The sequence below is a fragment of the Haliotis rubra genome, unplaced genomic scaffold, assembly GCF_003918875.1.
Source record: "Haliotis rubra isolate DU_JTF1 unplaced genomic scaffold, ASM391887v1 Scf462, whole genome shotgun sequence".
In the NCBI taxonomy this organism is placed as follows: domain Eukaryota; kingdom Metazoa; phylum Mollusca; class Gastropoda; order Lepetellida; family Haliotidae; genus Haliotis; species Haliotis rubra.
In genome coordinates, this window is record NW_025767149.1 from 685,551 (window position 1) to 696,518 (window position 10,968).

Consider the following 10,968-nt stretch of genomic DNA (forward strand, 5'->3'; position numbering starts at 1 on the left):
CTTGTTTCTTATTCAAACATGTTGTTAATGCTAAAGTGACAGTACGACAGTGAACGTCCCGTGTGCGCCGGCGTCATAAGCTTGACAACGGTACAAGAATCTGTATCGAAACGTCGCACTCACGAAAAAAGTTCTTATCCATAAAGTTTGTTCTACAATGTACTTCCCAACCTCTAAAATGCACGAGCATCTGTCACGTGAGGGCATATGCTTGAAAACGGTACAAGAATCTATAACACGTCGCCATTGTCAAAATAAAGAAGTTGCTCATCCATAAAGTCTTGTCATCTCTATACCACTAACTTCTAGAATATCACTCAAGCAAATGATTTTGATATAATTTATTGTGCAGGCATATAATCAAAGAACGGAAATAGTAAGTAAGCAAAAGATGTTAGTCTAACCATGTTTGATCAAGATAAAGTGTGCTAATGTAGACATTCAGTACATGAACTTTGAATATCTTCATACACACCCAAGTTGAATAATCTGTGCATATGCCCAAACTGAATGAACAAAAATGTGAATATGTCCATCTGGAGTAAACACAAAATAATAAGTATATGCCCTAAGTGTTCTGAAAACTAATGGACACTTAGTATCTTTTATGACAGTTTGTCACTATTGTCAGCAGTCTATTCTCATCTCAAGAGACTCCTACATACAGTGAACAGTGACTATGTATTGTTCCTAAACCTTATACTCTACGGAAGAATGGCACCTAATGGAAGAAACGTAAACTGAGGATGAAGTTGATAAGGAACATTTTCTTCGTGACTGCACAATCGATATTCACAAACTGTCGTTTTCATTAGCATTCACGAGAGCAACAACAGCGAATGGAGGCATATGTTAAACCCACCTCCATCAAAATGCCTTACATTTGTTTTAGTGAGTTAGTTAGGTTTACTGACGCTCTAAATAATATGTCAGTTCGATTACATGTTGCTAGCTGATAACTAGCCAAAACTGATCCAGGTTAGTCACGTATCAAACTGATTAAATAACCTGAGTGTGGTTAATATTTATGTACCTCATAGTTCTCATTACGTCCTGGGAGAATGACTTGATATCTCTGAACATCCGGGAGGCTGTTCAAAATGACAACCATATTTTCTCTACAAATTTGTGACTCTAAATAACACGAAAAGGCAACATCAAAAGGACCCCAAAACATAAAATGCAAGACAGTTGTAGCAAAACCTTAAAGCCACACTGGCCACGGTATGTTCTTGACTAGATGTCCAAGAAAGCATACCTTTTCATAGAGACTTAGATTCCCACATTCCCCCTGATTTCAGTCTTGGCTTGTGGTAACATTGCCAATGGCGTACAAGTATGTTTCTTGTCCCTGTGCTACATAGAACGCTCCTCCTTCATGGAACTGACTGAGTTTTGGTTTTACGCCGCTTTTAGCAATATTCCAGCAACATCACGGCGGGGGACACCAAAATGGGCTTCACACATTGTACCCATGTGGGGATTCGAACCCGGGTCTTCGGCGTGACGCGCCAACGCTTTAACCACTAGGCTACCCCACCGCCCCTTCCTTCATGGAACTGACATCCAGTGATATAAAAGTACTTTAAGAAAGGTTTATATAAAACTAATATTCGTAGCTATAGCTGATCCATAATCCTGGATTATCCACAATTCCATGTTATTTTTAAAATAACACGATGTTTATTCACTCATAACATGGACAACAGTGAAGGTAAGCGTTAGAATATTGATCTTCAGTAACCCATGCTTGACACATGTCATCGGTTCCCAGTTGCGCAGATCGATGCTAATGCTGTTGATCACTGGATTGTCTGGTCCAGACTCGATTATTTACAGACCGCTGCCATATAGCTGGAATATTGCTGAGTGCGGCGTAAAACTAAACTAACTCACTCATAACATGGCGGAAGAGTCCGTAAAAGCACCGTGACGGACGCACGGACGGTAATCTGATCTAAAAACACACAGTGAATCGGACGTCGTTTCTCACACGTACAAAAACTCCAAGGGAGCTCACTCCCAGTCGTAAACCTAGTCGAACTGTCGTAAATCGGTTTGATTGTCGTTGCAGTAGCGTTGACCCTAGACTAACAACTAGTTTCTGAAATGAACATATTTTACTTAAAAAAGTTCATAGTAAAAAAAATAAAATATAATGAAAAGGAGCCATGAGACTTTCTTCATTTTCAGAAGCTGAGGAAATCTAGACTTGCCACATTTTCTAGACTTGCGTGGTCTTTCTTGGATATCTTTGCTTCAGGGTCTGTACCACACACTACGTTGACCCTAGCTCTATACATGTCTGAAGCGCCAAACAAAACCCAGAAACACTGAAAGTTACAAGTCACTAACTTGAACTGAGCCATCCGTCTATACTTGTTTAACACGCCTATGTATATTTAGAAAATACGATTATAAAAGTACAAATGCGTGTTTTTGGTTTTATTTGTTTTTGATTAATCATGCCACAACTGTGTTATTCTAAAATACATATTAAAAACACCCTTACAGTTGAATGTCAAACATAACAATCACGTCCACCTTTCAACAGCTCAAGAATAAAAACAGGACAACACAACAAACGACAAAAATCGAAACACCTGCAGAACATTTGTGAGAATTATCTTTCAGTGAGTGTGTGATTGAGATTAGTTTTACGCCGTTTTTAGCATATTCCAGCAATATCACGGCAGGGGACACCAGAAATGGGCTTCACATATTGTACCCATGTGGGAATCGAACCCAGGTCTTCAGCGTGACGAGCGAACGCTTTAACCACTAGGCTACCCCACCGCCCCAATTATCTTTCAAGGCATAAATGAAGAAATTAATATAATTAACCGTAAAGGTTTAAAACATATAAGCATGCACAATCAAACAAATAGAAGCGTAAAAAGCCTTTCCACATTCATAAGAAATCCCTGCTAAAAGCAGAGTCGATTGTACAATTGTGACCATATCATGAGCAGTTATTTATTTCAGCTGCATTACAGCTGTATGATGTTGTTTGTAAATGAATCGTGTCTAGACCAGAAGATCCAGTGATTGTCAAAATGCAATACGATGACAGAGCATGTGTTTATGAATCACTATGAAATAGTGATGACACCAGGTGTTCACAAGAAGGTGAGCGTATCCTGCTCCACCGGTGGCACCCGTCATAAACATGTGCTAAGTCTAGTCAATTGGACACCTGAAATACGTATGGTATACGTCAAAATAGGGAATTGCATCGGGCATCGTTTTTGTCCTTCATATGTCAACCATAAAACCCCCTGAAAGCTCTACTGAGGCCTTGAATGTTGTAACCTTGATCAAACAACATTTGAGCAAGAGTGGTATGACCCTCTTTGAAATCCTGATAAAAAGAGCACGCTCGATTGTACCTCAAACGTTGTGAAATGTATACATCAAAGGCATCAACAATCCTGAAGCTAAAAATATCTAAAACATGTTGATGATGTGGTCAGAGATATCGTCAACTTTCCTAATCACAACATCAAGTGGGATACTGTAGAAATATTTTCAAAATCACTCCAGGACCAAAACAAAATTGACAAAAGCAGTTCAAATCCCAATCATCAGAGACTAAGGAAACCTCATCCCATCCTATAATGAATTGATAAATACAACAGAACAGAGCACACCAGTCATCATTGCTAATGAATCCGATCTCATATTTTGTTCCGTCTTTTCAACAGTTAGCTTCCTCCTACTTTACTGCATTATTGCCAATATCCATTGTTTATCCCTTTGATACATACCCCCATGTTGTCTTAATTAATCCCTAACCAGTGGTCCGGGTTAGAATAGGTCTTCTGCAACCCATGCTTGTGGTAAGAGGCGAATAACGGGATCGAGTGGTCAGACTCGCCGACTTGGTTGACACATGTCATCGTATCCAAATTGCATAGATAGATGCTTATGCTGTTGATCACGGGATTGTCTGATCCAGACTCGATTATTTACAGTCCGCCGCCATACAGCTGGAATATTGCTGAGCACGGCGTTAAACAACAAACAAACAAACAAAACGTAATCCCTGTTAGATAAACATAAGTTAGTTTGGTGCAGTATTACTTCACTCTTGTTTTACAACAGCATAAGAATTTATGCCGCAACGTCGCATCATCATATGATTAAGAAGTTGTTATCCATAAAGTATCATACCTTTCATGTTATTTATCAACTCCTACATTGTTCATAGTTACTAGCGTACCTGCCGTTTTTTCAATCCAAATGCACTGCAGACATAGGTGATGCCATGGGTAAGCGACAAACATAAAAATATTTGTGGTTGTAAAATCATCTTTCATTTCTCTGGTATAAATGCGTTTTTATCTACATCTACTTGGCCATGTTTTAAAATGAGCGATCAATTCATCATATATGACAGTCGTCAGTTACACTGGTACTTGACAGCTGAACTTTCAGTGATATTGTCCAACACATTCGGTACTAACGCCAACCATCCCTTGGGAATACAACCTCCGTCAAATCCGCCACATTTGAGATGAATAACAGCTCCCTCCGAACTTCTTGACAAAGTCTGTATAGCAGATTTGTAGCCTACAGTTGTCCACTGTTGGTCTTTTGACACGATCCATCCTGTTCCTCGCAGATCGATGGTAAATTCCCCTTTTGTTCCACAAGACCTGACCTTCAAATCTTCATTGGTACCATAACAATCTCTCGCATATCCGTACTTTGGAGGTCTTTGTGAAATGTTTGCATACGTGGTGTCACCAACTGAAACGTACATTGTGACTGGATCAACTTTAATTTTAGAGAACCATACTTCACCTTGACGCCCTTTACAAGTGTAATACAAATTTCCTTCTCCCAAGCAGTGTCGGTTAGTCTTACTGGGGTAAATACCATAATTTTCATGGTGAAGTGTCAGGAATTCCTCAGGCTCCCCGCTTGTCATATTGCGACAGTAGACGCGAGTTGGATAGAAATCGAAGTTAGGCAACCTGATCCAGTACTCCCCATCAACACTGGCCGGCCCACACTGCTTCACCTCAAGACAGGATGATGGTACAGCTAAACGACAACCTGTGTACGACCAATTTCCACTCAGTCCACATGCCGCAGAGGCTGCGGCGTAGAAATCGGATTCACATACATACTTCACAATAGTTCCTATAGGAAGCTCCCGAGCCGATACTGTGGTATTTAAAACTGCATGGGGAATGACAGGGAGATCAGACATTAAACAACCAGAAACCTTACAAACTGGTTCTAATTCAGGAATGCAAATGGTATTGAGAGGACACACATGGTTGGTGCACATAGCAGACAGTCGCTGTGGCCAATGTTGAATGTCCGAGAAGAGAAAGCTTGAAAAAGAAATAATGTGTGCGCCTGTGCTATCAGATGACTCATAGTTGAGATCACACTGATGATTTTCTGGATCATAGTTAAATGACACACAATATTTTTTCCCAAGACAGTAGCGTGCACAGGTCATAAGTCCACTTGCGTTTGTGGACAGGATTACAGCATTTGTTAACTTATATTCCCTTTGAACAAAGGGTACATTGTCGGTGCACACTTTCACTGCTGTTTCGGTAAAATCCAAGAGAGTAAGCCCTGTAATACAAGACGAAAAACGACCCAAACATGACTGCCGATTTCAGTCTTCATGTCTAACCTGAAAACGAACAGCAAACGCCTGACCAGCCGCTCAAATGTTCTTTTAAATACCTGATGTTTGTACACGTGTGAGCAAATATCGAAAGCACTTATTACATCCTATAAGTCTTGAAACTTGAAAATTAATTACATAGTTCAATACAGTCCATAAAAACGCACTCTCAAATATATTTACATTTCCTTTCTGATGCATCATTCAATTGATTGACAAAGGTACTGCTCAACGTCAAACATTAAACTAACAGCCTTAGAATGGGTCAATAGTATCTTGAGGCTGGGGTTACTCCACAACACTATCCGAACAGAACAACAGTCTAGGAGTAACCAGGGAGAAAATAATCTGTTTGAGACATCGATGGCAGTTGTTTGTATTTCTAACGTCATTATTTCTAGAAAACGAACAAATTAGTGAGTGAGTATGGTTTTACGCCGCTTTTAGCAATATTCCAGCAACATCACGGTGGTACAATTTAGTCAGTATGAAACTGTAGAATACATATTTAAGTTTTATTCCGGACTGCTTTAAAGCAAGCACATGTTCTGAGAGACATGACACATTCATAGTTGCCACACTTCTGTCAGTATATTCAGTGACCGGATACAGACTTCTGCGCATGCGTTGATGCCGGTTTATCAAAATGCGTATTCAAATACGGAATGTGGATCGGTTCGCAATATAATAATGGTACAAACACAACATCCATCTTTACCTTTCAGTAAATAAAGAAAAATAGAATTACATTTATTTATAATAAGGAAACCTTACTTTTATTACAAAGAGAATTACTTTTTTTCAGAATCAAAAGTGTTTTTCTGTGAAAACATATATAAAACACATATAATCATGAAAATACATTCTGTAAAGAAATACTCCTATTCTTTAGCTAGGCCAAAGTGACCTTATCATTATCCTTATTCCAAAACATGTTATGTTGTTAAATCATATATATAAAACAGGGATGTCCCTACGTGTTTTCAACACTGTTATAAACTCAGGAACATACTTTGTTCCAAACACCATCGTAATTGAATATTCTAGAGTTCATATGCACTTTCTCTGAAAGAAACATTAAACCATATAACCAAGCACAAAATCTTTGTACTTTGTTGGCACATTATTTAGTCACGTTGTGGTCTCGAACAGTTCATGTTCAACATCAGACACATCAGCATTTTGTGGCTTTCTGATATGCTTCTTCACATGCATCACATTTCTCTTTTAAAGCTGGCCATCTACATAACCAACTTCTACAATGTTTCCATACTTATTCACAACAGTTCGTATTTTGTGAAATTTCGTCGTTCTTGAGAGGCATTTAGAAGTTGGTATTCAAGGAAACGGCAAATAGTATGGATGACAACTTCTTCTTTATAGTATCACAACGTTTCTTGGCTATTCCTTGCCCCTTCGTCAAGGGGCTATCACTTAAGTTGTCACATTTTTGTCAAAATACCCCAAGACATCGGCACTGACGAGACACTGTATCAGCTTGACGAACGATTCTTGTGGTTCTTGTTCTCATTCAAACTGTTCTTCTTGCTGATCTAAGCAAAGGCTCTGAAATCGTTGCTAGACTTTCGGTGAATCCTCCAGTTAAGTACGTTTTACGTTTTTGGCGTTTGTTGGCTCCTTCATCTCCAGAAACGCTTTCACTTTTGCTTCTGCAGGACTGACTCCCTCTTCAGACAGTACATGTCCTAGAAACTGCAGCTTTTCCATCCGGAATTGACATTTCTCCGCATTCAAGGTCAATCCTTTCTTCATCAGTACTCTAAGAACTTCTGCCATCCTCAGGTCGTGTTCTTCAACAGTAGCCACATGTACAATGATTTCCTCCATGCTATTTCTAACCCCTCGGCGTTCTTGCAACACCTGTTGTAGTATTTTCTGGAACATATCTGGTGCGCAGCAAATCCCGAATATCAGACGTTTATATTTGTAAAGACCTTTGTGCGTACTGAACGTAGTAATACACCTCGATTTTGGTGAGAGTTCAATCTGGTGGTAAGCAAATTTCACATCTAGCTTGCTGAATTCAGAACATGGCATTTGGTGTCTAATACGTTACACCGCTTCGTGTGCACTTCTCATGTCAACACATACACGCATGTCTTTACCTCCTGGCTTTGGGGTGAGGTGAGGTGAGGTGAGGTGAAATTGGGTTTAACGTCGTGCTTGAGAATATTTCGCTCATATGACGACGTGCATGCGTGGGGATGTGTATGTGCGACTGCTTGTAGTAGCCAAGACTGAAGCTGGTTTTATAGTTTCTAGCCCACTGAGATACCATGCCGCATTCAAGCATGAATACCTCACTCAGACACATTATACTGACTCCGACCAGTTCTTGATGCACCCATTAATGCCAAGCGCCAGACAGGGACCAACAAATACCATATGTTAACGTCTTTCGGTATGACGCAGTCGGGGATCGAACCCGCGACCTTCCGCTCTCCGGGCGGACACTCTAACCACTACACAATGGAGGCGGTCCCTGGCTTTGGGACTCTCACGATCTTGAAACCTGTCTGTTTAGCATCTCTCATTGCATTTCCTTCCAAAGGCTTCTCAATTGTTTTGGATTGACCTTCTCATTCTTTTTGAGCGCTCAAGTCACCACCTTTCTCTAACAACTTCATCCTCACTGTGTGTGAAGAACATTTCCCAATTACCTGGTCACGAATCAGTTCTTCAATCTGTTCAGTATAACCAAATTCACAACTGTCCGAATGGTGAATTGAGAAACTGTGTCGTTGGTTCGACACATGACCCGAAACAAGTCGCGTTCACTCTTGCTATGAGTATCATTTGGATAGCTGTAATAGTATCAGCAGACTGTGGGTTTTAATCCAAGGTTGATGATCCCATAGCGTCATGCCAAATCGGTAAATGCCTACCTCACTAGTCACTAATGCGTTGTCTCATGAGAAGAACAAAAAAATTATACTTCGAAACAGAGTTAAATAGTGAATATATGTAAATAGAGTGTGAATTTGGTTTGACTGCGCTTTTAGCAATGTTCCAGCAATATTACGGTGCGGGAAACCAGGGACGGGGTTTACACAAAGTACCCATGTGGGGAAACGAACCCTTATCTTAGGCGTGACGAGTGAACACTTTAACCACTAGGCTACCACACCACCCATGTAGGTCAAGAAATGGATAACTTCTATCAAACGACCAATAACATTTTGTTTCAGGTAAAACGATTGGGTAATCCAATCAGTCCAAATGATACTCACAGGCACAGGTAATTCTGCAAAACACAAATCTAGTTGAAGCAGATGTGGACAGCTTTTGAGTCAAGTGAGATTACTAAAGTTCGGGACACGCTTTTTCATCTTTTGGCAACGATACAAAACTGTATAGGTCTTTGGGAAAGCAGCCTATGTGTTAACGACGATCTGGCAAAAGCTTCCATCTGTAAATACATGCGCCCACATATATTCATTGCTTTTTTATCCATTGCCTAGAGAGGCAGCTGTCACATTTACAACAATGAACTGAACACGGATTCCGGGCAAGAACGGTTTCCACGAAACCTAGGCTGATTATGAGAGGCAATCAAATATATAACAAAGAATCAAACAAAAGCGAAATACTTCCATGAATATACAGTGAGCTATGTGTACAGGGAATGCTTTCATTTACGAGTCTCTTTGTAATGAGGGACACGACGGCATCAAGTATATATTAACGACCATCTTAATACAGGCATTGTTTACACTCCGTCCTAGGACAAAATAAATGGATATGGTGCCCAGAAACATCAATCAGGGCATTGTACAAGTCCTCCATATATCTTCTTAAACACAATAGGGCATCATAATATACATAGTCCAATAAACAATATGACTTCAAACATCTCATGCAAGGATGCTTATGTCTGTAAAACTCTAAAACCCGCGCACTCAGTAGCACCAATTAAGATTGCATTCACGATATTGACATCTTTAAAGACGGCCGATGTGTTCCATTAGTTCTGTCAGTATAATTGATTCTTCTTGTTTTTATTCAGGTGCTTTTAAGTTCGTGTGATCGATTTTATGTATACCAACGGTCATGCTGTTTCTGCAATGCGAGAAGCGTCTTCAGACTGTTGGCATACCGGAAACTCGAAGAAATGACCGAAATCAAGTGGCGAATACGTTAAAGGTCACATGCAATTAAAAAAACCAAAACATAATTAAAATACAATTCTCACTTATTCATGACAGAAGGAAATGGTGTACTGTGCTTATTGTCGCTGGTCATGTTTTCAGATGAGTTCCCATTCTCTTTGCATTTCCTAAGAGGCGTGGTCGTGTCTGGCAACGTCGAAATGAACGTCAATTAACCTAAGACCTCATGACACATTTGGCGGTTGGTGATTGTGTGGGATGGCATCACTGTGACTGGGCAAGCTCATGGGAAGCCATGAGTGTTGTCCTGTCGATCACGCTACCAAGGTCATGAGTATGAGGCAGTGGGGAAAATTGGGAAATCTTCAGAACGTCTATATGTTGGTAATCTTGATACTGACAAATCATGAGTTATTTCCCAATATCATTACTGTCATTTTGTGGGAGGGATTACATAAGAAGGCATGTTTACAACCAGACAGTTTCAGTTTGAAAGTATAGGATTTAAACATATTTTTTCCAATGAAAGGAACCGGATTGGTAAACAAGCACAAGTTTATGTGAATATCGCTCCGGGATACAATGGAAGAGTATACATGTCATGATGAATGTACAGTGTGAATGATATATAAATGTTACTTTAAAAAAAATAACGCCAATCATTGTTAAACATTACATGTCATATAAACAAATTATTTTGAATCAAATCTGCCTGTTAAATTTATAAACGAGTTAACTTCAATAAAAGTTCTTTGTTTACAATGAGGAACAGGTTTGATTTCCGCACCAAATTGATTTTAGGTCAAACCCTTTCGTGTAAAAGTACATAGTTTGACATATATTGATGTAAAGAAATATGAAAAGAAATAATGAACAGAGTCTTAAAAGTTATGGCCACAACAGCAAGATGATGTTGGAGATATAAATATGTCATTGTACATTTGCTTCCTGCATGGACTCTAGCTGGATTTACATCATCCCTTCAGCTGTCAGCACGTTTAGACAATTTAGCCATAAATTAAAATAACATATATTCTACGGTAAAAAATAATGGCAAGTTTAAATTTACTTTGAATGTTTTGGGACTTACATACCCCCACTGGAGGACAATAAGTTTACAATACCTCAACCCTTGTGAGAATACAGCTACTCACAATCTCAGCTGCTCAATTAAACTACCAATTT

At 39.5% G+C, this 10,968-nt stretch overlaps 1 long non-coding RNA gene across 1 annotated transcript; it reads right to left on the bottom strand.

Moving 5' to 3' along the window:
* Positions 1 to 5,230: 5,230 nt before the first annotated feature.
* LOC124290352 lies at positions 5,231 to 9,878 on the bottom strand. The gene is made up of 3 exons (XR_006901903.1): positions 9,811 to 9,878; positions 7,913 to 7,917; positions 5,231 to 5,241 (listed from the first exon to the last, which is right to left on the bottom strand). It is a non-coding gene; the product is annotated as an uncharacterized LOC124290352 (long non-coding RNA).
* Positions 9,879 to 10,968: the final 1,090 nt, after the last annotated feature.